Source organism: Copadichromis virginalis, linkage group LG12 (genome assembly GCF_057382275.1).
Source record: "Copadichromis virginalis isolate Kocher_CV1m ecotype Utaka linkage group LG12, C_Virginalis_male_GT1.1, whole genome shotgun sequence".
Lineage (NCBI taxonomy): Eukaryota > Metazoa > Chordata > Actinopteri > Cichliformes > Cichlidae > Copadichromis > Copadichromis virginalis.
Genome location: NC_140629.1, coordinates 35,844,274 through 35,870,164, shown reverse-complemented (window position 1 = coordinate 35,870,164; position 25,891 = coordinate 35,844,274). Strand labels below are relative to the sequence as shown.

Sequence of the window (25,891 nt, the reverse complement as noted above, 5' to 3'; positions counted from 1 at the left end):
TAGTATTACTTTTATTCATTTTTTCCTTCCAAACAAGTAAACAGATCACAAAGCCATAACTCAAAATATTATCACAGATGTTTTGCTCTGTTCTCTAACCAGTAAACAAATCACAACATATAACTCGTAATGTCGTCACAGATGGGTTTTTTTTTCTTTTGTCTTTCCTCTGACCAGTAAACAAATCACAACATATAACTCACACATTACCCCTTAATTGCATACATAGTCCTTCAGATATCCAGGTTGTTGTACTACCCGTCCTGACCTGGTAGTGCTGTTTTGTGTGTTCTCTTTGCTCTGTGTCGGCACAGTAATGTTCTGTCCCTCAAGCTGGAGATGTGCTGACATGTCTTTTTTGGCCTCCACAGCTCGCCTCAGATGGCGACGATTCCTTCTGAGGACTCTGCCGTTGTCCAACTCCACATCATAGGATCTGTTTCCCAGAGTGTTACATACTCTAGCCTTGGTCCATAAGTTGTGTGGTTCAAAAGGTTGGACTCGCATCAAGTCCCCTGGGTTTAATGTGTCCATGTCCTTCGCTGTCTTGTTGTAGTACTTTGTTTGTCTCTCTCTGTTTTTCATCAGTGCTAACTTGTTGTCAGTCACTTTGGGTTGCAACAATCTGTCTCCTATTGGGAGGAGTGTCCTCGTCCTCCTGCTTAACAGTCTCTGTGCAGGGCTGGTAGTTAAACCTTGTGTTGGGGTGTTTCTGTGGTCCAATAAGGCCAAATATGGATCCTGTCCAGCCAATTTCGCCTTTTTCATGAGTCGTTTGGCAGTTTTAACGGCAGACTCAGCTTTGCCGTTGCTCTGTGGATAGCCAGGTGATGAGGTATGGTGTCGAAATTCCCATTTCCGGCTGAAGTTGGCAAACTCTGTTGAGCTGTACTGGGGCCCGTTGTCAGAAAAAACAATATTTGGGATTCCCTGACGTGCGAAATGAGCCTTTAGTTTCCTAATCACAGTACTCGACTTGGTATCAGGTAGATAATCTATCTCCCAAAAGTTGGAGTAATAATCAACAGTTATTAGGTAGTCCCTACCCTCAAAGTTGAATAAATCTGTCCCAACTTTGGTCCATGGTCTAGTGGTCGGCTCGTGAGGTTTTAGTGTCTCTTTCTGTTGTTTTGCATCCACAGACCGACATATGTCACATGTAGCGATGTACTTTTTGATGTGGTCGTTCATACCGTGTCAGTAGACGCAGTCTCTAGCTCTCCTGAGGCACCCTTCTGTGCCGATGTGTGTTGAGTGAATTCGCTGGGTTATATCTGCCTGCAGTGCTTCTGGAATCACCACTCTCTCTCCCTTGAAGACCAATCCATCCTGTGTGCTCAGTTCATCCTGCAAAGATTGGAACTGGGTTATTTCAACAGGTACATCTTTCTTACAGGCCGGCCACCCCTTTTGTATTGTTTTTATCAGCGTTTGTAGTGTGTGGTCGGTTCTTGTCCCTGCCCGTATTCTGTCCATGCTTTCTGTTGAAACAGGTACATAATCCACCATGTTGACACATTCTGTCTCCAACTCCGTCTGGCTTTTGATGCTATCCTGCAGGTAGGCCCTACTCAGCGTATCAGCAAGTAGCATGTCGCGGCCTGGAACATATGTTATGGTTATATCATATTTTTGCAGCCTTAATAACATCCTTTGCAGTCTCTTAGGTGCATGTAACAGTGGCTTTTTAATAATGTTCTCGAGTGGCTTGTGGTCTGATTGCACTCTCACAAGACGACCATATGTATATTGGTGGAATTTCTCCATCCCAAACACAATAGCTAAACATTCCTTTTCAATTTGTGCATAACCTCTTTCAGTGAGCGTCAGTGCACGACTTGCAAATGCCACTGGTTTTCCATGTTGAGTCAGAGCTGCTCCCAGTCCTGTCTCGCTGGCATCACACTGCAGCGTCAGCTCTTCTTCAGGGCTGTAATATTTCAAAACTGGGACTTGTGTTAGTTTTTCTTTCAGTCTTTTAAATGCATCTTCCTGCACGTCTGTCCACTCCCATAGGCTGTCTCTGTGCGTCAGTTGTCTGAGAAGCTCACAGTCGTCTGACAGATGCTTGTAAAACTTTGATAAATAGTTGACCATTCCAACTAGTCTCTGCACCCCTTTTATGTCAGTTGGTGCTGGCATCTCTGTGATGGCCCGTACCTTCTCTGGGTCAGCTCTCAGCCCCTCTGCTGTGAGTAGATGTCCGATGTATGGTACTTCCTGTCTTCTAAGCTTGAGTTTTTCCACATTTAATTTGATGTTTCTCTCTCTGCAGCGTTCCAGGAAAAGTCTCAGGTTTCTGTCATGATCCATTTCTGCCAACTCAGTCGTCTCTCCTTTTCCAGTGATCAGGATGTCATCAGCAATGATATATGTGCCTGGCAGGTTCTCTAACGCTTGCATCAGTTTGCGCTGAAAGACCTCTGGCGCTGGGCTGATCCCCATCGGCATTCTCAGCCAACGAAAGCGACCAAATGGTGTTGCGAATGTCGTGAGATGGCTTGACTCTTCTGTAAGCTTCACATGCCAAAAGCCATGTTTCACATCACAAACTGTGAAAACTTTCGCTTTTGACACATCTGGCAAGATGTCATCTATTGTTGGTAACGGGAAGTGACTACGCTTCAAAGCTTTGTTGAGCGGTCTTGGGTCAATACATATCCTGGGTTTGCCATTTGGCTTCTGCACTGTCACCATCCCACTGATCCAATCAGTACTACCTTCCACTGGTGCTATTATTTGTCTGTCTGCAAGGCTCATCAGTTCCTCTTTCAGTGGTTTCATCATCGACACTGGGACTCTGCGTTTTGGCAGTTTGACGGGCTGCACTGTTGTGTCGATTTCCAGCTCATATTCACCTTGCAAACATCGATCTCCTGTAAACACATCCTGAAACTCAGTCTTTATCTCTTCCAACAACCATGCGTTTATCTCTGATGGAGCTGTTGTCACTGAGCTGTCCAGAGCACAGATGTTATCATATTTAACTTGTATTAGCTTCATCGCTTCACTAGCTGTTCTCCCAAGTAGAGGTGTTTTACAATCCTCCTCTACCACTTGGAACTCGACTCTGTACTTTTTGTTGTTTCTTGGGTTTGTCAGCTTGACCTTACACTTTCCTAATGGACACAGCCTTGTCTTATTGTACATCACAAGAACCTTGTCTGTGTGCTCCATTTTGATGTTAGGGTTCAACAAGTTGATGGGAATAACATTGCAGGTTGCACCACAGTCAACTTGAAACTTGACCAGGCTGGTGCCAATCATCATGCCTGCAAACAGCTGCTCTCGTTTTTTCATGTCTGATTCTTTGATCTGGTTCACTTCTACTGCAGTCTGTGTCATAGCTGTGACAGTCATTATGTCCTCACAGGAATCCGAGTCCTGCTCCGTCACTGTGTGGACCTTTTTCCCGTTTTCACTCTGTCCGCTTTTACTCCTGCATGCTATAGCAAAATGATTTTCTTTGCCACATTTTTTGCATTTTTTTCTATATGCTGGGCATTTTGATTTGAGTCTTTCATGTGCTCTTCCACAAAATCTGCATGATATCTCTTTATCCAGTCTTTTTCTCTCTTTTTGTTTTACTGCATGTAGTTCCTCTACAGCCTGTCCCGCTATTGTTTTGTTGTATTCTCTTGAAATCTCCATTGCTCTACAAATATCTAGACATCTGTCTAATGTGAGGTTCTCTTCTCTGAGCAACCTTTCCCTCCAACTGGAGCTGTTCGTGCCACAGACGATCCTGTCTCTGATCAGTGAGTCTTTTAATTGTCCAAAGTTGCAGGTGCTCGCCAGCATTCTCAGGTCCGTAACATATTTATCAATATTTTCTCCAGGAGCCTGATTGCGTGCAAAAAATCTGTATCTCTCGACAGTCTCATTAACTTTGGGATTACAGTGTTCATCGATTTTTCTCATCAGCTCACTTACTGTTACTCTTGCCTCAGCTCCGATCAGCGTTCCACAGAGCTCCCTGCCCCGTTCCCCGATCAGACAGTAAAACAGCTTCACTCTCGCCTTTTCCTCAGCATCCGGCAGAGCTAGTTCCGTGTAGAGTGTAAACTCTTCTTTCCATGTTTTCCACGCTTTAGACAGGTTCACTGAATCCATACTCCACTGTGCGGGTGGCTTCAATCCATCCATCGTATACGCCGCTGCGCTCTTCTCGTCAGTGTCTCACCTGCTGTCCTGAGCCGTTAGCACCTCCGAGGCTAACTAGCCTAGCTGGACGCGTCGATACCGTCCGCTCAATCTGTTGTTTTCAAAGCGCGGTGTGGATCACTCTAGACCCCGCTGCCACCATGTTTCATCTTGTTCTCTCTATAAACTTCTCAAGATGCTCGGTTGAACTTTCCCTCCTCCGAGGTAAACTTTTATTAAACTCTTAATCAACAGTCATGAGTCTCTGGTTCTCACCTTCCGGTGTTACACTCTCAAGACTCCGGGCGGAACACACAGGTAAATGCAATTCCCATTGCTACAAGCCGGTCGCATGACAGCCACGGAAAGCAGACGGGTAAAGAGATCGTTTTTTTTTATCGGATTACGTCGTGGAAGAGAAATTTTTTAAGCCATGTTTCCGAAGTAAAAGCCGACGGATGGTCTGGATATACCAAATATAACGTCTCAGAACACTCCAGCTCACATGTTAGTCTGCTCCAAGCATTCCCACAAAGGTCAGAGTTTTGTAGTAGTTAATACGTCATTTTTCTTAACATAATTGGTGATATAGGTTACAAGCAAGTCTGGCGCTGAACAGAAATTGTCGCGCTATGCTCCTTTATTTATTGTGCATAAATAGTGAATTGTCCTGACACATTAATGCGTTTCGCCTCTGTTATTATGGTACATTGACGAAAACATATACTTTTATTCACAGGATAAAACAGTTGTTTTGTATCACTAATTGTCCAGTGCGATTACAGCATACAATATTGTTGTCACTGCTACATTTCTGTAATGCTACCAGAAATTATTTCCACTACTAATTAATTACCGTTGAGCTCAAAGGTTATATTAATAAACGGTTAACGAATGTGTATTTATGAAGACGATTTGTGAGACTGGTAAACTTACCTTTGTTCGTACGATGGTCTTTCGTTCTACACGGTGCATTTCAAGGTCCTGTACCCATCCGTCGGTAAACTGTACCTGGGCTTGTTGCAGTGACCTGAAGTTACTAAAAACTTCATGAGTGTATGCACTCACTCCAAGAACCGTATAATTATAAATCTGAGCGTGGTGAAAGTTGGGCAGCACGCTAACGTCTTTGGTCCCTCTGTGTGCTCGTAAAGGTCTAACCCTTTCACTCCTTTGATTTTTTCCTCGTATCTTTTCTTTGTCTTTTCGTCGAGTCTGTCTTTGTACGGACCGGCATTGTTCTCCTTTTGTTTTGTACATTCCTTTTTTGTGCGGCAAAGAAAAAACAAGAAGGTATTGGAACCGGAGAATGAGCGTTTTGCGGTGCTGCAAATGCTTGCATTTGATGCGGTACTTGGATTGTTTTGCCACGAGTTCCCGGCATGCAATGCGCGAAAATCACGTGATTGCTAAACAAGGGGGAGGGTGCATCCGGCCTCCTCGGCTGTAATTGGTCCAGCCCAGAGTCGATCATGACCAATTGGCCAATCCAACACCTTTCATTATATATCCGGTTGTTCAGTGATGACGCGACGAATCCTACTTCCGGGTCTAAAGTAGTCTGCGTTTAATATGGCTTTTGTGTTGTTAACATGTTTAATGTTTTGTATTTTCTTCTATTTGATCTCAAAAAGCTCCTAAAACAGTCAGTGATCCCTGTTGACCTCCCTCGGCTTTTATTACCGCTAATCATTTATTTAAGCTCAGTTTTTAAAACCTTAGGATATAACTACAGCCCAGCCCATGCAGCAGTATATGAATGACTAACCTCGTATTGTGGATAAATTTTCTCAATTGTTCTCCTGGCTGAAGTTTGGTCCTTTTACAGCATCCTGCCATGCGATTACATTTGTTCCTGACCACCAAGAACACTCACGTTAACTTTTATCGAGTGGAAAAAAAGTTAGCTTGTTTATATTATGCTAACATAGCTGTGTCGCTAGCGGTCACGTAGCACATCATTATATACCAGCTAGCCTAACTTCAGTAACCCTACAAACGTCACTGCTGTTTAGTTTTCTGTCTTCATTTATGCTGGAAGTGATAACAGAGCTGTACGATTTAATTTGTTTCCAAAACCCCGCAGTCAGGACATGCTATATTGTATTTAGATAGAAGCTAGCGAGCTAACTCCCTGCTAACTTCTAACTCCGTTGAATGTCATAAATTCCGTTTTCATGGATGCCTGGATGTTAAACTCAATTGTTACACCTGGTAGAGCAGAACGCTGATCATTTTATTAAAGATGAAAGACTTTAGACAGTTTTTCAACTCTCAGTAATGCCGTAGGGATCGTTTCATATATGGACCTGCAGGAGTTTAGACCCAGACACGGCTAGTGACGTCAGACTGAACAATCGGATACCCTTCCTAAAAAAAAAAAAAAAAATTATCTGCCCATAAAAACAAAGAATCGCCAGCGGCCCACCCCGGTATGCCCGATGGCCAGTCCAGCTATGCTTTTACCTGAAAACAAGGGGAAAAGAATCAGGAGAGTGATTATGATTAGTGATGTGCGGATCGATCCTGAAATATCGATTCCTAAGATACCAATCATGTATGTTCTAGAATCGATTCTCACATTAAAATATCGATATTTTAGTAATTTAGGGTAAATTTGTAGTTTATCATTAACAGGAACACAGTGGAAAGAAACTATGGCTGTGTCCCAATTCAGGGTCTGCACGCTTGAAGTATGCATTTTAAGTGCGATTACGTCACCGCCACGCGATGACGGCTGTCCCAATTCGAAGTGTACTTCAAATGCATACTCCAAATGCGCCGTCGATTTCCCCAAATATCAAGTGTGGTCCGCTTAATTCATCTAATAATGGTCAGTGTTCCACACAGCAAATCCAGCATGTCCAAATTAACACTGTCGGATTTGATTTCAACACTATTAAAGTGTCTATATGGGTCCACACCAGAGAGTGTTAATTTAACTCTTTTTGGAGAGTTGGTACGTTAACTCTGATTTAGTGTTAAACACCAAATCTGTCTGGAGTTGATAATTTAACACTTGGTGTTAAGAGTTTATATATTAACTCTCAAAGAGTATTTTAGTTTAACTACGTAAGAGTTATCTTCTAATTCATTCTAAAAAGCGGAATTTTCCTGTTCTGAACTTCTAGAAATTTCTTTTGGAAATAAACATTTACTAAAAAGATGCAATGGTTGTTGAAAAACATTTATTCTGAACTGTGCACCACAATTTCAAAACATTTTCTGAAAGATGTAACAGTATACATGTTCTCACTTTCATTAGAATTTTGTTTATCAAAAGGTCTGACATGGTAAATGCAAATAACAGCATTCTCATCACTTATTTCTTCAATACAATATGCATGTCCTTCATTCATCACTTTGTGGAACTTCAACGCACTTCTGCTCTCCCCCATATTCCATCTTCACAAGCATATCCTGTGCGGAGATCGAATAAAAATTAGTTGACATTAATTAATGGCACAAATAATCCAGTAAACAATTGCAGCACAGTAAAAAAAAAAAAAAGGAATCCTCTTTGAGCCATTACTTGTGTAAAGTATTTTCCCAAAAGACAAAGACACAGGCAACAGGTAATACTGAACTAAATGTAAAACCTCAACCTTTTTCATTTTTACCTAAACCGTGTGCACAAAACTCTGGAGGGATCTATGCTAACGTAGAACCCAGTCAGGACGTCAGCTACTGCTGTTTGCTCGTTTGTTTGTTTTTTATGGGCGATCGTTTTCAGGCTTCAAGCAGCACCATTATACCAACATTTCACATTCTAGACATTGTTTTAGGTGTATTTGACCAAAGATTTGACTGAAAATTCACATGCAAGCTTTTTTTCAAGGCTGTGGTATTTGCCCGCAAACAATATCTTTCAGCTAGCTAAAACAGAATATTATGCTATCACCGAGCAACATGGCTAATGCCTTTCACACAGCTTTGTCTCAACTCCAAAGAGCCACAGAAGTAAAAGCTAATAACAATTGAAACAATCTTTGAAAAAATGACTTACCAAGCATGGCAAACAACTCAAATATGTAGAGCAAAATGTTCTGAAACGGCTTCACTTCAGCTTCGATTGGAGCCGTGCTGGGGGCGGAGTCTGTGAATTTACTCTGTTGGTGTCATAGCCCCTCTAGGAGTTCAGAGTTAAGAGGTCAAGAGTTAATGTTTCCATTTTAACACCTCCAGATTTGACATAGAAACACTCATTTTTAACACTCGATTTTAACTACTATCATTTTACACCTCAGAGTTACATTAAAAGAATGTGACTCTATTTAGAGTAAAATTAACTCTACTTTTGCAAGGAGACTATTAACACCAAAAAATTTAACACTTTTGAATTTGCTGTGCAGGATTGATTACTGGTTAGTCTCTTAACAATTTGATCAACAACATTTCTAAGTGTGAAATCTCAGCTTCCCCTCTAACTGATCACTGTTTGATTTCCTTATTCATCTCATTAACCAAGGTGAAACATCAATCCCTTATTTGGAAATTCAACAACAACCTTCTGCATAATGACAACTTCTGCCTTGAAGTGAGAAATTTAATTGTGGAAATTGACAAACTAGATATGTCACATGTGAGCAAATGGGAATGGTTTAAATTCCAAGTTAAACAGGTAGCAATTCAAATTAGCAAATCCATTGCTAAACAGAAAAGACAGACAACAAAGCATTATTGAGAGAATCAACAGGCTATGCTGCAAACAGGATTTATCTCTGGACGAACATATACAACTAAACACTTTTCAATCTCAACTAGACAAACTGTTCTTAGAGAAAGCCAATGGTGCCTATGTTCGTTCAAGAGCCCGGTGGATTGAGGAGGGCGAGAAAAACTCTTCCTACTTTTTTAATTTAGAGAAACACAGACAATCGAATAAGAAGATTCAATCACTGAATATCAAGGGGGTTTTGACTGAGGACCATGACAAAATAAACGTGGAAATACTTCATTTTTACAGTAACCTTTACAAGTCAACCTATTCAACGGAGAATGGCACTGTGTTTCTGGAAAGTCTTAGAGGCCTTAATGGGACATTGGATGTGGATGTAAAGGTTCGTATGGAGAGTAAACTTGCAATTGAAGAGCTGGACAAGGCAATCGAACAAATGCCCAGGGGCAAATCACCAGGTATTGATGGGCTAACAGTGGAATTTTACTCCTTTTTCTGGCATGACATTAGATTAACTCTTTACAGTGCATACTTAGAATGTATCTCATCAACTAATCTTTCACCTACAATGAAACAAGGTCTAATCACTTTAATTCCAAAACCCAACAAAGACAAACTACTTCTGGATAATTGGAGACCCATAACCCTTCTGTGTAATGATTATAAATTACTGGCTCATGTCTATGTGAACCGCTTAAATGATTGTTTAACACATTTAGTGGATGAATGTCAGTCGGCGTTTATAAAAGGAAGACATATACACAATCACATTAGATTGATTTTTGATATGCTTGATTATCGCCAGTATATAAAGACAGAAAGCTTAGTGTTGTTTTTGGACTTTTATAAGGCTTTTGACACGGTTGAACATCCCTTCCTGCTTAAAGCCTTGAATTTCCTGGGTTTTGGGGAAAACTTTTGTAATGTGATCAAAATGTTTTACAGTAACATTTTTAGCTCTGTCTCGCTTAACCCTGGAATGACACCTAGGTTTGAAGTGCAGCGAGGTATCCGTCAGGGATGCCCTATTTCCCCCAAATTGTTCATATTAACCACTCAACTGCTGGCACTTATCATCCAAAAAGACCCTGATTTACATGGTATTAACATTTTTGACAAGGAATTCAAAATAAGCCAGTTTTCTGACGATACTGCACTGTTTTTAAGAGATAAATCCATGGTAGCTAAAGCGCTTAACACTATCTCATTATTCTCCCAGGCGTCAGGACTGTGTCTGAATATTAACAAATGTGAATTGTTACCTATTCACACGTGTTCTGATTCTAATATAGCTTCTATAAGAGTTGAATTGGAAGTTAAATATTTAGGTATAGTGATTTCTAAAAATATGTCCCGAAGAGAAGACAACAACATCTGCAATCGTATCGTCGACATGAAGAAATCCCTTAGTCGTTGGTTGACCAGGGATATCACTATATTTGGCAGAGTCATCCTTTCCAAAGCTGAAGGTATCTCTAAATTAATTTACCCATGTCATTCTCTGTGATCAAGATGGCGCCGAGTATGGCAGCCTCGTCGCGAGCTCCCCCAAGCAACGGCTTTCTTCTGTGTTTAATTTTACTTTTCCTTTATTTTTTCACGAGCAGCACTTGTCTCCTTGTGTACGACCGATAAACCTTACTGGACATAAAAGACGGTCTTTCTTATAACTTTCCGGAGTTCAAGTTTTGCAACACGGACGCTCCGTTTGCAGACCCCCCATTCATCTCACCTGAGACGCCTTTGTTCTCTGGCCCTGGAGGCCGCAAACGCCGACGCAGAGGGAGAAGATCTGGCGTTCTGGTTCGACTGAGACGGCGCACTTACAGACCACCGTTACCCAGTTTATTACTGGCTAATATGCAGTCTCTGGAGAACAAGCTGTGCGAGCTTCGGGCACGGATCTCATTCCAGCGAGAGATGCGGGACTGCTGCGTGATCTGCCTCACAGAAACCTGGCTATCGGACAAAGTACCGGACTCCGCAATACAACTGCCGGGGTTCTCTGTGCACCGCGCGGACAGGTCACAGGATCTTACTGGGAAAAGCAGAGGCGGTGGTGTGTGTTTCATGATCAACAACAGCTGGTGTGGCGAACGTGCACCCGGTCAAATCCTTCTGCTCACCGGACCTGGAGTACCTGATGATTAAGTGCCGGCCATTCTGGCTACCGAGGGAATTTACAGCAGTGATTATTACGGCTGTTTACATTCCCCCACAAGCCGACACTGACCGTGCACTCAGGGAACTGTACAGCGCGATCAGCAGCGAGGAAACCGCACACCCAGAGGCAGCGTTTATCACAGCCGGAGACTTTAATAAGGGAAACCTGAAGAAAGTCTCACCAAAACTCCATCAACACATCCTTTTCAACACACGTGGAAACCGGCAACTCGACCACTGTTACACCTCTTTCCGGGATGCGTACAAAGCCCTCCCCCGCGCCCCATTCGGCCAATCAGATCACTGCTCCATCCTGCTCCTGCCCGCCTACAGGCAGAAGCTGAAACAGGAAGCTCCAACCCGGAGGGCGGTGCACTGTTGGACGGACCAATCGGAGTCTGCGCTGCGGGACTGTTTTGATCACGCGGACTGGGAAATGTTTCACGTGGCCGCCAGAGACATTGATGAATACACAGACACAGTCTGCGGATTTATCAGGAAATGCGTGGAAGATGTCGTCCCATCCAGAACAGTCAAATCCTTCCCAAATCAAAAACCCTGGATTAACGGAGATGTTCGCGCGGCACTGGCGGCACGGAACACCGCCTTTGCCTCCGCGAACACATCAGACTACAAACACGCACATTACCAACTCCGGAAGACGATCAAAGCAGCCAAACGTGAGTACAGGGACAGGGTGGAACAACAGTTTGACAACCCTCGGAGTATGTGGCAGGGACTAAACACGATCACAGACTTTAGAGGGAAAACCAGCACACCGCAGACCACGGCCTCTCTGTGTGAGGATCTAAACGTATTCTACGCTAGATTCGACACAGCGAACACCATGAGACCGGACAGTGTGCGCACCGCGGATGACGTCAGTGCGCACACTGTGTCTGAGGAGGATGTGCGGAAGTGCTTCAGGAAGGTGAACGCACGCAAAGCTACTGGTCCGGACGGGATTCCCGGCCGCGTCCTCAGGTCATGCGCGGCTCAGCTGGCTGGAGTGTTCACGCACATCTTCAACCTTTCCCTCTCTCTGTCTGTAGTCCCAGCCTGCTTCAAAATGGCCACCATCGTCCCTGTACCCAAATCCTCCACCATCTCCTCATTGAACGACTGGCGACCTGTAGCCCTGACCCCCATCGTAAGCAAATGCTTCGAGAAGCTGGTCAGGGACTTCATCTGCTCTGCACTACCCGACTCACTGGACCCTCTACAGTTTGCATACCGCCACAACAGGTCCACTGATGATGCCATAGCCCTGACACTACACACTGCCCTGTCACACCTGGAGAAGAGAGACACGTATGTGAGGATGCTGTTTGTAGATTACAGCTCAGCATTCAATACCATCGTTCCCTCGAAGCTGGACAGGAAACTGCAGGATCTAGGACTGAACAGCTCCCTCTGCAGCTGGATCCTTAGCTTCCTGTCTGACAGACGCCAGGTGGTCAGACTGGGCAGCATCACCTCATCCCCCATCACACTGAACACTGGTGCTCCACAGGGGTGTGTACTGAGCCCTCTCCTGTACTCACTCTACACCTACGACTGCACAGCCACTAACAGCTCCAACATCATTGTGAAGTTTGCGGACGACACTACAGTGGTGGGTCTTATCACCAACGGTGATGAGACGGCTTACAGGGAGGAGGTCAGCGCCCTGACCCACTGGTGTCAAGACAACCATCTCACCCTCAACGTCGCAAAGACAAAGGAGTTGATAGTGGACTTCCGGAGGTGCAGAGAAGTACACACCCCCATCACCATCAACGGCGCTGCTGTGGAGAGAGTGAGCAGCTTCCGGTTCCTTGGCGTACACCTGGCTGAGGATCTTACGTGGTCAGTACACACAAACAAAACAGTGAAGAAGGCGCAGCAGCGCCTCTTCTTTCTCAGGAGACTGAAAAGATTCGGCATGAGCCCCCGCATCCTCAGGACCTTCTATCACTGTGCCATTGAGAGCATCCTCACTGGATGCATCACCACCTGGTATGGCAACAGCACCGCCTACAACTGCAAAGCTCTCCAGCGAGTAGTGCGGTGCTCTGAACGGATAATTGGAGGTGAGCTTCCCTCCCTCCAAGACATCTACAGGAAGCGGTGCCTGAGGAAAGCGGGGAGGATCATCAAGGACTCCAGTCACCCCAGCCATAAACTGTTCAGACTGCTTCCATCAGGAAGGAGGTTCTGCAGCATCCGGTCCCGTACCAGCAGACTGAGAGACAGCTTTTTCCATCAGGCCATCAGACTGCTGAACACGTCATAGACACCTCAGCTTCACTGCTGGAACTTCAACATTATGCACTCCACACTGTATATAAATGCCACTTGTTTTGCACATATTCAACTCTGTATATTTTATATATTTTATTATTATTATTATTATTATTATTTTATTTTATTTTTTTACTATTTAATTTGTAAAAATGTGTATACACACACACACACACACACACACACACACACACACACACACACACACACACACACGTAGGAAAATATTTAGTATACACATCCAGAAATGCATACACTATTATATATTGTACATATATTTATTAGTTTCAGGTTGGCCATTCTTGTATTTTGCTCGTTTGTGTTGTTGTGTTTGCACATCTCTGTTGCTTGTGGGGCTCGCACACAAGAATTTCACTCGCATGTGCTGTGCCAGTGTGCCTGCACATGTGATGTGACAATAAAAAGTGATTTGATTTGATTTGATTTGATTTTATATTTCTCCCCAAATATTAGGAAAGCCAACTCAATTATTTTTCAATTCCTGTGGAAAAACAAAACCCACTATATTAAGAGATCACAGTTGGTTAAAGACTATGAGAAGGGTGGTGTCAGAGCCTTAGACTTTGAATCAATGATCGGAACTTTTAAGATCAACTGGCTCAGAGCTTGCTTATCTCAGTCTGATTCCATGTGGTTTCATATACCCAGATCTTTATTTAAGGAACTAGGAGGAATTGATTTTCTATTAAGATGGGACTTTGAGACTAGTAAAATACCTGTTACACTCTCTAATTTTCACAAACAGATTCTTCATTTTTGGAAAATGATGTTTACACACAACTTTTCTCCTCACATGTCGACCCTATGGAACAATAGAGTGATAACTGCTAACAAAAAGACATTATTTATCAGGAACTGGTTTGAGAGTGGTATCTTGTTTGTAACTGACTTGCTGGATTTGAGTGGTGCTTTACTGGATTACGTGTCTTTCTCGAAGAGACACGACTTTAATTGTCCATTAAAAGAATACAGAAAAGTTTGCTGTGCTATCCCTTTGGCCCTAAGGCAGCTGATATGCAACACAATGCTACATTCTGAGGTCAATCCAGCGCTGCCAAACTTAAAAATTGGTAACTGCATCCTAAATGATAGTAAATGTAACAATAAATTTATCAGTGTGAATTTCAAATCTATTCTTTTCCAGGGGTTTAACTCAGGTAGATATTTGCAGGCCCTTCATGGGGATCAGTCACTCATGGAAAAGGCGTTCTCAAAATTCATTAAGTGGCCTGTCTCCCCAAAAGTAAAAGAAACTCATTTCAAGATAATTAATAATATATATCCTGTGTCTGAATTCTTAAAGAGGAGGTTTAAATTTGAGGTTAATCAGTGTGCATTTTGTGATTCAGCCTGTGAAACATTACACCATTTGTTTTTCTCATGTCCTGCATCAGCTGCCTTTTGGTTAGAACTACACAGCTGGTTATCCCTCAAGCTCAACGATATTCCCCAGTTTAATATTTCTGATATTATTTTCTATATGGCTAAACAACATCCATCCGTCTCTACTGTGATTAACATTGTCATCCTGTTAGGTAAATACCATATACATTGTTGTAAATGGAGGAATAGAAAACCATCCTTTACATGGTTCATCAATGACTTTAAACATTATTTCATGTCACTTAAAAAACTGAAGTCAAGCAGATTTGCCACAATCTATGATGACATTTCCCCAATTGCTACTGTTTTGATCATTACCTCTATTGTGTATCAACTAGGGGTGGGTTTTTATAATCGATTCATCGATTAAAATCGATTCTGGCTTGGATAACGTAAAATCGATTCATTAAAATCCTGAATCGATTTTTTAATATAAATTTATTTTGCCCAAAACGCCAGAATCTCTGGTGAAATCTCACAAAATTTCAACAACCACCAAACACCTAAGACAGTAAATGAGAGCAGGAACACGGATTCTGCACAAAGACGTAAACACACAGCGCGACCCGCGGATCAGAATCAGTTAGATGTCGCCTTTCTCACAGTCGGGGCTGAAAGCCGACAGCTCGCTGATTCTGATCTGTCGGCGGGTCCATGCTTTGTCTTCACGCCATTTTTGCGCTGATCATAAAGCTGTTAGTTTTATCTCTCTCCAAACAATATTGACCGAACCAGCAGCAAAAGAAGATCCAAACTACGCTTCACATAAACATCGTCATGAATTCACTCTGACTTTTACTGTTTTGCTTCCACCACGATGCGCAGCTCTCTCTCTCCCTCTCTCTCTCTCTCTCTGTACTTCAAGAACAGTTTCCCGTCTAAAAATCTGTTTTCTTCATTATTCGCTTGCTTGTTACGCACAAGTCTACCGTTGTTTACAGCGCTGTCGGCCGACGTTTTTTTTTTTCCGTTTTACTTAATTCCGAAAAGAAAACCTAATATCTGCTGTTCAATTCTGAACAAATTTAAACTTTTTAAAATTATGCAAAATGCAAAACGCTCAGCCGTGTCTCTAATAAAACCGCTGTAACTTCAGAGGTAATGTTCATATGTTGATTAATGGTTTTCTTTGGTTTTTGATGTACTACAGAATATTTTTATAAAATCCCAGGCCAGGAAACTCGCCTTCATGTTTTTCTGTGTTTTATCTTCAGCTACTTTGACACAAAGGCATCTGCTGTGACGCTCACACCTTTGATAAAGTCTTACGTGTGTCAGCTTCCTTTTTATAGATACAAAAATATGTAAATGTACTGATCTGAATTATAATATTTCTGACTGTCAAAATTTCCCAGATTCAAATCGAATTGAATCGAATCGAATCGAATTAAATCGAATCGTGGATCGAATCGATTCGGGACCTTGTGAATCGGAATTGAATCGATTCTAGAAATCAGTGACGATACCCAGCCCTAGTATCAACCTGTGCTCTTTTTTTAATTCTTCCCCGTTAATACTGTGGATTTTTTGTCTAGCCCCCTCCCCCCATATCCTTGCTGTTAGTTTTGTTGTATTGACTGTGTTCTTTTTTTTTTTATCCTCCACGAGAGTTCATTTGCACTATATTGTGTTATGTTGTTTGTGACTGTATTGTTTCAATTGTTAATTGGCTGTGTGCACGTTAGCATATGCTACTTCCGGTGCGGAAACTCCTGTGGGGAGCTTTGTTTCCGGTGTCCTATTCGCGCCTTGTTTACGGTCCAAAACAAGTTAAGCAAATGAATGAATCAAGTGGCGATTTATATTTCTATAGATGTCTTGGGCATTTACCCAATATATCTGTAAATGATGTTCATTGACTTGTCGATATTTTTCCCCCGCGCCTCAGAGCAAAAGAGAAAAGAGATTCAAATGTTATATTTCTCAGCTGTCCCTCGTTTATTGTGGGTGTTATGTTCTAAAAATAACCAGCGATAGGTGAAATCAAGTAGCCAATTTTATTTGTTGACGGTGCAAAACGTTTGGTGGACATCGTGGACATACAGTACTGCACTTCAGAGTCACACTGCTAGCGATCGATGCAGCGATTCTGTACTGTACAGGAGAGACGTCACGGAGGAGATCGTCTGCAGCGATCAGGACGCAGGACACAATGTGACGTAAAAAAAGCATGCAAACTTGCACTAAAAAATCCGTGAAACAGCGAGGTGAAAGGTGAACCGCGTTATAGCGAGGGACCGCTGTAATTTTGAAGGTAAGTCACAACATACCCTTCGTAAATACTAATCTATAGAAACCGCTACCAGCAATCATTCATTTTTTGTGTGGCTTTTTTCACGGTTTGTTAACATGCTGTGTAGGTGTGTACTTGACTAGCTGATATCGACATAACGGGGGAAACATCTGGTTTGACTATTCTTCACCTGTAGTTTGAATGCTGAACATTTGCCTGTTTAAATCATAAGACCAGTCACTATACAGAGATGTGCTTCTGAATGTGGACGATGTGTCTTCTGCTGCAGTGATGCAGTTCTGCTTGTGTTGAGTGATGTAAACAACTGATCGATCTAAACGCTTTAAACGTCAAAATTGATCATTAGATTTTTTACGACACAACAGCGGTGAGTGTTCCCACCTTCTGCTCTTTGTAACTTAACGCAATCTTTCCGTTTTCGAGTTTTGGACATGATTTTGGAGTATATCTTCGCAGTAGCGATTGACCGCAAAGTAAAGCTACCGGAAATGCACAACCCCACATTCGGTCTCAAACCAGGAAGTTAGCATTGTCTCGTGCACATAGTCAATAAAAGAATAGAAAAGAAAAAAAAAGCGTAGTCCGGTGCACGCTTCGTGGTACCATATATCCCACAATTCATAGCGCGGCAGTGGGTGTGGATAATTTTGCCGCAAAATACGGCAGAATTTGCGCATGCGGGGTACCGATCGGGTTTCCTGTACGGATCGGGTAGTGACAGACATGAAGTACACTTCGAATTGGGACAGCCGTCGTCGCGTGGCGGTGACGTAACCGCACTTGAAATGCGTACTTCAAGCGTGCAGACCCTGAATTGGGACAGAGCCAGGGTCTGCACGCTTGAAGTGCAGACCCGGCCCCCTTCCTTCCGCTTAGCGTACAGCCTCAGGGTGCTGGACTTGGGGTGAAACCCTCCATGCATGGTAAGGAGCTTTCTTGTCTTTATGTCAGTGGCTTCTATCTCCTCCTTTGGCCAGCCTATTACCCCAGCAGGGTACCTGATCACAGGCAGGGCGTAGGTGTTGATGGCCCGGATCTTGTTCTTACCATTCAGCTGACTCCTCAGGACTTGCCTGACCCTCTGCAGGTACTTGGTGGTTGCAGCTTTTCTAGCGGCCTCTTCATTGTTCCCATTCGCCTGCGGGATCCCCAGGTACTTGTAACTGTCCTCTATGTCTGCAATGTTGCCTTCTGGTAGTTCAATCCCCTCAGTTCTGACTACCTTCCCTCTCTTTGTTACCATCCGACTACACTTCTCCAGTCCGAATGACATTCCAATGTCATTGCTGTATAGCCTGGTAGTGTGGATCAGTGAATCGATGTCTCGTTCACTCTTGGCATACAGCTTGATGTCATCCATGTACAGGAGGTGGCTGACAACTGCTCCGTTCCGTAGTCGGTATCCGTAGCCAGTCTTGTTAATGATCTCACTGAGGGGGTTCAGGCCTATGCAGAACAGCAGTGGGGACAGAGCATCTCCTTGGTAGATCCCGCACTTGATGGTGACTTGTGATATGGGCTTAGAGTTGGCCTCTAGTGTTGTACGCCACATCCCCATTGAGTTCCTGATGAAGGCTCTTAGGGTCCCATTGATCTTGTCCAATTCTAGGCATTCCAGTATCCAGCTGTGGGGCATTGAGTCATAGGCCTTCTTGTAATCAATCCAGGCAGTGCACAGGTTGGTCAGTCTGGTCTTGCGGTCTCGGCTGACTGTTCTGTCTACCAGTAGCTGGTGTTTTGCGCCTCTGGTATTCTTGCCAATTCCTTTCTGTGTCCCGCACATGCATTGACCCATGTGCCTGTTCATCTTAGCCGATATGATGCCTGACAGGATCTTCCATGTAGTACTGAGGCAGGTTATTGGTCGGTAGTTGGAGGGGACCGGTCCCTTCTTGCGGTCCTTGGGGATCAGGACCGTCCGACCTTCGGTTAGCCATTCCGGGTGTCTCTCATTAACTAGCAGCTGGTTCATTTGTGCTGCCAGATGCTCGTGGAGTGCAGTCAGCTTCTTTAGCCAGTAGGCGTGAACCATGTCGGGCCCTGGTGCTGTCCAACTCTTCATACTGGAGACCCTTTCTTGGATATCTGCCACTGTGATGGTTACTGGACCCTGTTCAGGGAGGTCGCTGTGGTCTGCCCTCAGATCCACTAGCCACTGAGCATTGCCGTTATGGGTTGCGTCCTTCTCCCATATGCTCTTCCAGTATTGCTCCGTCTCCAGCCTTGGTGGTGCTGTTCTCTTATTATTATTGTTCCCTTGCCACTGAGAGTACACCTTTGCTGGTTCTGTGGAGAACAGCTGGTTTATTCTCCTGCCTTCTATCTCTCTGGTGTACCTCCTCAAGCAGCTGGCCAAGGCTGTAAGTCTTTGCTTGGCAGTTTCCAAGGCCTCAGGTATGGACAGCTTGCTGTATTTCTTATGCACCTTCTTTGTCGCACCTTTCTGCAACTCCGTTAGTTAGCTAACCTCCCTCCGTGCTACTTTGATCTTGCCCTCTAGCCTCCTTCTCCATGGAGGGTACTGCCCCTTGTGGCTGTTCAACTTGTAGCCAAGCATCTCACTGATCACTGCTGCCGTATTGTAGATCAGCTTGTTAGTGTCGGTAATCGTGGTTGTAGGTATTGTCCGTAGTGCTGCATTAACACCGAGAAGACCAAGGAGCTCATCGTGGACTACAGGAGGAATGCTGACCCACATCCACCCATCCACATTAAGGGGACGGCTGTGGAGCGTGTGAGCAGCTTCAAGTTCCTGGGAGTCCACATCTCCGAGGATCTCACCTGGACGACCAACTGCTCCAAGCTGGTCAAGAAGGCTCACCAGCGCCTCTTCTTCTTGAGGACTCTGAGGAAGAACCACCTGTCCTCAGACATCCTGGTGAACTTCTATCGCTGCACCATCGAGAGCATCCTGACCAACTGTATAACAGTCTGGTACAGGAACTGCTCTGCCTCGGACCGGAAGGCGTTGCAGAGGGTCGTGAAAACTGCCCAGCGCATCGCCGGAGCACCACTTCCTGCCATAAAAGACATCTACAGGAAGCGGTGTCTGAAAAGGGCTGGGAAAATCATCAAAGACCCCAGTCACCCATCACATGGACTCTTCACCCTCCTGCCCTCTGGGAGGCGCCACAGGAGCCTCCGGACTAAGACCACCAGGTACCAGAACAGCTTCTTCCCCACAGCTGTCAGACTCCTGAACTCTGCCTCCTGACATCTGACCCACGTTAAACTCATGGACTGAACATACACACACCCACAATGGACAACTGTACCCTCAAACACAATAACATGGACTGAACCACCACTCACAACCACTAGCACTTTATATAGCCTCTGTAGAAACTATCTACACCCTCACTTATCTTAACTGCACTACTGTATAGCTCTGTGTAAATAATCATTCTGTACATTCGATAATTTTTAATCCTACAACTGTTTACAACTTGCATAGTTCCCATTTCTGTATAGCTGTATATCCCAGATTCTGTAAAGTTATTTATTTCATATTCTGTATAGTTTTTCATATTTATATCCTGTTCATATCCTGTACATAGCTTGTACTCACTACAGCCTGTACATACTTATAGTTATAGAATATTCACAACATACTTCATACCGTGTACATTATAACATAATAGACCCATTTCTGTAATATACTCACATATCTATATTATTGCTAATATATATTGTAATATATCTATATCACTAAAGCACTTCTGGATGGATGCAAACTGCATTTGTTGCCCTGTACCTGTGCATGTGCAATGACAATAAAGTTGAATTCTATTCTATTCTATTAACATCATCTTGCAGACCTTCTGAGGGTACTTCACGTAATCTTGGTAACCGGCTACAGGGGATCCAGGTTTGAAGCTTGGCCATGATCCTATTTTTCAGGTCAGTTCCTCTCACACTCAACGATCCTTCTCCTATCGCACTTGGGGCTATGTACCCAATCTCGGGTGGGGGTGATGATATCTCCCCCCTGACCTGGCATCCTGACTCCTCCTTGCCGTAGCATTTGTGTTGTACCTCGTCAATCTCTAGCTGTGAGAGCAGTCCCTTCTTTCGAATGTTGGAACACTGAGCTACTAGTTGTTTCGCCGTCATTGTGGATGTTGGGTATCGAAGAATCCATAGGTCCGTCATCCTATTCATGTAGCCCCTTCCGCCGGGGTTACTTGCGTAGTAGCATTCCAGCAACGCCCTGTTTTCGTATATATATATATATATATATATATATATATATATATATATATATATATATATATATATTAGGGGTGCAACGATATTCGTATCGATATTGAACCGTTCGATACAGTGCTTTCGGTTCGGTACGCATATGTATCGAACAATACAACATTTGTAATTTATTTTATCAACTTTCCTTCTGACGATGCTGTCTGTGTGGAGCGCTCAGTGAATCTGCGTTCGACTACTCCGCCTAGGCTGCACTGTCGAGTGCAGATCCACTGAGCGCTCCACACAGACAGCATAGTCAGAAGGAAGAGCGCAGGGCAAGCTAGCGAGACAGAAGTTAAGCTCACCTTGCAACATGGCAAATTGAACCTCCCCCACCCTCATTCAGATCTGGCGTTTGGAATTATTTTGGTTTTCATGTGACGTATGACCCTGAAGGTAAGCGCGTCATGGACTAAAGTAAAACAGTATGTTGGATGTGCCACGCAATGCTCAATTACATGGGTGGGAGCTAGTGTGTTAGCGCAGTTAGCTCGTTAACGTGTTGGCCGTCTAGCCCCATGCACGGGGCTATCAGGGGTAGCTCGTTAACGGAGATTTGCCGTGTTGTGGCGTTAAGGTCATTTTAACGAGGTTAACCTGAAAGCACTAGTGGGAACACAACGAATATGACTGCACATTTACGCCGACATCATCCTAGTGCAAAGACAAAAACAATAAGCATGCATGCTACAAACTTTACCCGAGTCATTTAGACAGCCGTTAGCACATGATTCTCCTTATGGGGACCTGACATGTTTAATATGCTGCTGAGAATATAGCACAGAAGAAGCGGATAGTATAGCTTTTATTTTGGAAAGAGCCATTTCTCTGTAATAAACTCTCTTTTCCAAAGATGAGTGATTCCTCAATCAGATACAGGGCTCGCAAAATCGCTAGCCCGACGTCCTGGGGCTAGAGATTTTTCCAGTCGGGATACCAAAATCTATCTCTGCCCTGCCCGTCCGGCTATTGTAGGAAGGAAAAATATATGTCAATGCTTTTGCATTCTTTCGGAAATGTAGCTGGGTAATTATGTCATTGGCATCGATGAGCCACTGTCAATATGTGACATATTGAAATCTCGTTTGAATTTGAGCTTGTTTTTTGCTTTCACTTTGCAATCGCGTGAACTGTGTATAGAGAGCGACAGCACTGATTGGTGAGTGATGATAATTTGTGCACCAATTCCTCTGACATTGTCTTATCAATCGTTAGCTTACTACGCAAACATGACAAGTGAAATCTCCCGCAGCAAGCTTAAACATGTGAGAGGTTGATCGCGCAGAGAATCGCTGAGCTTATGTGAGTGCGTGTGTAAAAGCAGCAGGATATATATTTCAGTTCTGCTGAGCCAAATAAGACAGGTCAGGGTGAAGAAGTGACAGCCAAAGAAAAGCTTACCACAAAACGGAAAAGTTAGGACAAATCAGAGTATAAGGCAAAAAGAAAGTGCAGCTTTATGGTTTCATGGACAAAATAATTTCTGTGGCTGCAATATGATGAGCTATATAACCAGGGGTGCACATAAGTGGTCCGCAGGTGCGCATTCGCTGTCAAAATAAAAAACACGCACAAGGGTTAGGGTTAGGGTTAAATTTAAAAACTGTACTTTTGAGTTAAAATATATATTTATAATTTTAATAAATGACAAATTAAAAAGGCATGAACATTTTTTTTGTATCGAAAAAATATCGAACCGTGACACCAAAGTATCGAACCGAACCGTGAATTTTGTGTATCGTTGCACCCCTAATATATATATATATATATATATATATATATATATATATATATATATATATATATATATATATATATATATATATATATATATATATATATATAATAATCTGACAATACTATAATATTGGCCATATTATATTTACATTACCACAGTGAAATGACTTTAGTCTCATGAACAACATTAACTAATTGTTATTTACTAACTAATCTTAAATGACTGTTCAGCACAGAAATGAAGCCCAACAATCATGTTTTACAGTCCTGTGGTCTCAGCCTCAGATACTCAACTAATCAAAGTGATGTCATGACAAAAATGGATGACCAACAAAACATTTTTCTTCTTCATTTCTGTCAAACAAAGCTGTATGTAACGTGTCTCGCGGTTAGTATCATGGTTGCTAGGCAACCTGAACAGCGCGACGAAGCGTATACCGTCCCATTTCACAAGCCTCTCACTTCCGCACTTCTCGTACTTATAGTACGCACCGTGTGTAGTACGCGTAGTGCGCGTACTTCAAGCGTGCAGACCCTGAATTGGGACACAGCCCTTGTCTCGTGTGATTAGGTAGAGGATCAACAGGGGGTTCTTCTTGGGACTCTCCACCATTTGACCTTAGAACTGAAGAAGCTTCAAGCCAGACACTTTTCTTTTCGAGCTCCTTAGACTAACTTTCCCAGTGAGTGTTCACATTTTTGACATACATGATGACTATTTACATTTTTAGAGTGGAGGTTGCTTCCTTCCTTCCTCATTAACCACCACTTGTAATATTTCACACAGTATGCTTTTTGCAATTACATACATTTGTGCATTGTTGCCTTGCGAAATCGAAGTAAGTAAAAACAACTTGATAATGGCAAATCCTGGTCTAAAATCTACATCATCTACCATTAATGGTGACTTCACAGATAAGCAAGTTACCTGAGTTAGCTGAACAAGTGGAACTGTGAGCTGATAACAATCAAATGATCCCTGATGATGATTTTCCAAAAGGACTTTTAAATGCTGACAGGTCAGTTTTTTACTTCAGCTCAGGCCATCTTACATAACTTGAGGGTTTGAAAGCAGCTGGTTTGTGAAAGTTAGAGTTCAATGTGGTATTTGTGCATTCGGTGATGAACTATGTTCACTTATGATGGTTGTGTGAAGTTACCTGTTACCTGTTACCTGTTACACACGGCTGACAGACTCTAAAGGGGTTTAACAAGAGAATAATGGAGCTTGTTATCTGCCATTAGTCCACCAATTAAAAGATTCTGGTACGCTCAGTCATTTGTGCTGTAAAAGAGGTAAATACACTCCAGTGTTGGTAACATTAGAGTAGGATGATAGCTACATTAATTGAGTGCTTGTTGGGGTTGACAACATTTTTTAAACTGCATTGTTAGTGCCTATTTGTGTGTGTGTGTGTGTGTGTGTGTGTGTGTGTGTGTGTGTGTGTGCGCGTGTGTGTGTGTGTGTGTGTGTGCGCGTGTGTGCGCGCACGCCTGGTCGTTGGACTATTGTGTAAGCCCTTTTCCTCTCTCTCTTCTGTTCCCTGTATTTGCTATTTTGTCTGTTTGCATTGGTTTCATCATCTGATCTCTTTTTGTTGACCTTTTGCCAAGTAGCAAAGATTTGAGTTTCAGGCTTTCATTTACTAATGTGGGTCCTCGTCTCCCGTCAGTCAACCATCAGCCACAAAGAGGTGAAAAAAACTGAACAATGAATTAATGTTGGAGCAGAAATCAAGACTCAGATAAGGCAACATTTTTCCAGTCAACCAGTACTATGCAATGTCTCCTGTTTCCTGTTCTTAAATGGCAAGAGTGACACCCAGTGTGGTCATCTGCTGCAGCCCATCTGCTTCAAGTTTTGACATGTGTTCAAAGATGCTCTTCTGCAAACCTTGGTTGTAACAAACAGTTATTCAGTCACTGATGCTTTCCTATCAGCTAGAAGCTGTCTGATCATTGTCCTCTGGCATTAATATGTCATTTTTGCCAAATGCTGCTCACTGCCCTTTACAAATGAATTTATTTTTCATTTCAAATAACAGATTTTATCTGTCTTTGAAACTGCAATAGTTTCTTACTCTCATCACGCATGTTTGCTATTGTTTCCAGAAGCCCTGGTTCTGTATATGCAATTTTATTTAGCAACTAATTGAATTTGCATGTGATCATGATCAGCCTAGAGGCTAAAAATACGGTGACAGAAATGTATTAAGACCACTCTGTCGTCATAATGCGCAGGTTAACCAAGTGGTGTCAAACTTACTTTAGTTGAACAGTTACAGCTCAGTTTGATCTCTGGTTGGCCAGACCAGTAGAAAAGTTACATAATAGCCTGCCTTTCTTTTTCCTTTAAAGTAGGGCACAGACTAATGAAGTCCAAATAAGCTTTCAAATTACATTTTTAATGTGCATTTACAAACACAAATAGGCACAACAACAACATGCATTACAGATGATGGAAACAGAAAAACCTACAAACCTTAGTTTTGTAGTTTTATAAACAAAAGCAAGTGTGTTAATTTATTATTTATTATTCAAACCTCCATACAATATTTTGTGGCAATGTTCACAATAAATCGCTGCATTCGAAATCCAACTTGATATTAAACAGCAAAGACAAAAGTACTCACTATGCAAAATGTCAGATTATACAGTCAATGTCCATTACAGTTATTGGTCCATAAATGTTTACATTCTAAAGTTGAAGCTTTAGCTGTTTTCTGAGACAGAGACAGAGACAGAATGCACTTTCACTGAATTTGAGAGAAGAGAAGTCAACAATTTCAGTTCAGTAGGTAAAAGCATAAATCAATGAGATGTTGAAGGAGTTTGTCTTTGTGCTTAAGTTGTGGTTTTGGATAGATTGACCACTTTCACTATAATTTTACCTCTTTAAATATTTTTTTTCAGTACTGTAACCACATAATTTAGGTTTGACAGCATTTCAGCAGGTAATAGCAGATGGCGTGAGCATAAACTGA

General features: G+C 42.8%; 1 long non-coding RNA gene across 1 annotated transcript; it reads right to left on the bottom strand.

Moving 5' to 3' along the window:
- Positions 1 to 7,316: 7,316 nt before the first annotated feature.
- Positions 7,317 to 8,393, bottom strand: LOC146697534 (uncharacterized). Its single transcript, XR_014923140.1, has 2 exons — positions 8,150 to 8,393; positions 7,317 to 7,563 (listed from the first exon to the last, which is right to left on the bottom strand). It is a non-coding gene; the product is annotated as an uncharacterized LOC146697534 (long non-coding RNA).
- Between the last annotated feature and the right edge of the window lie 17,498 nt (positions 8,394 to 25,891).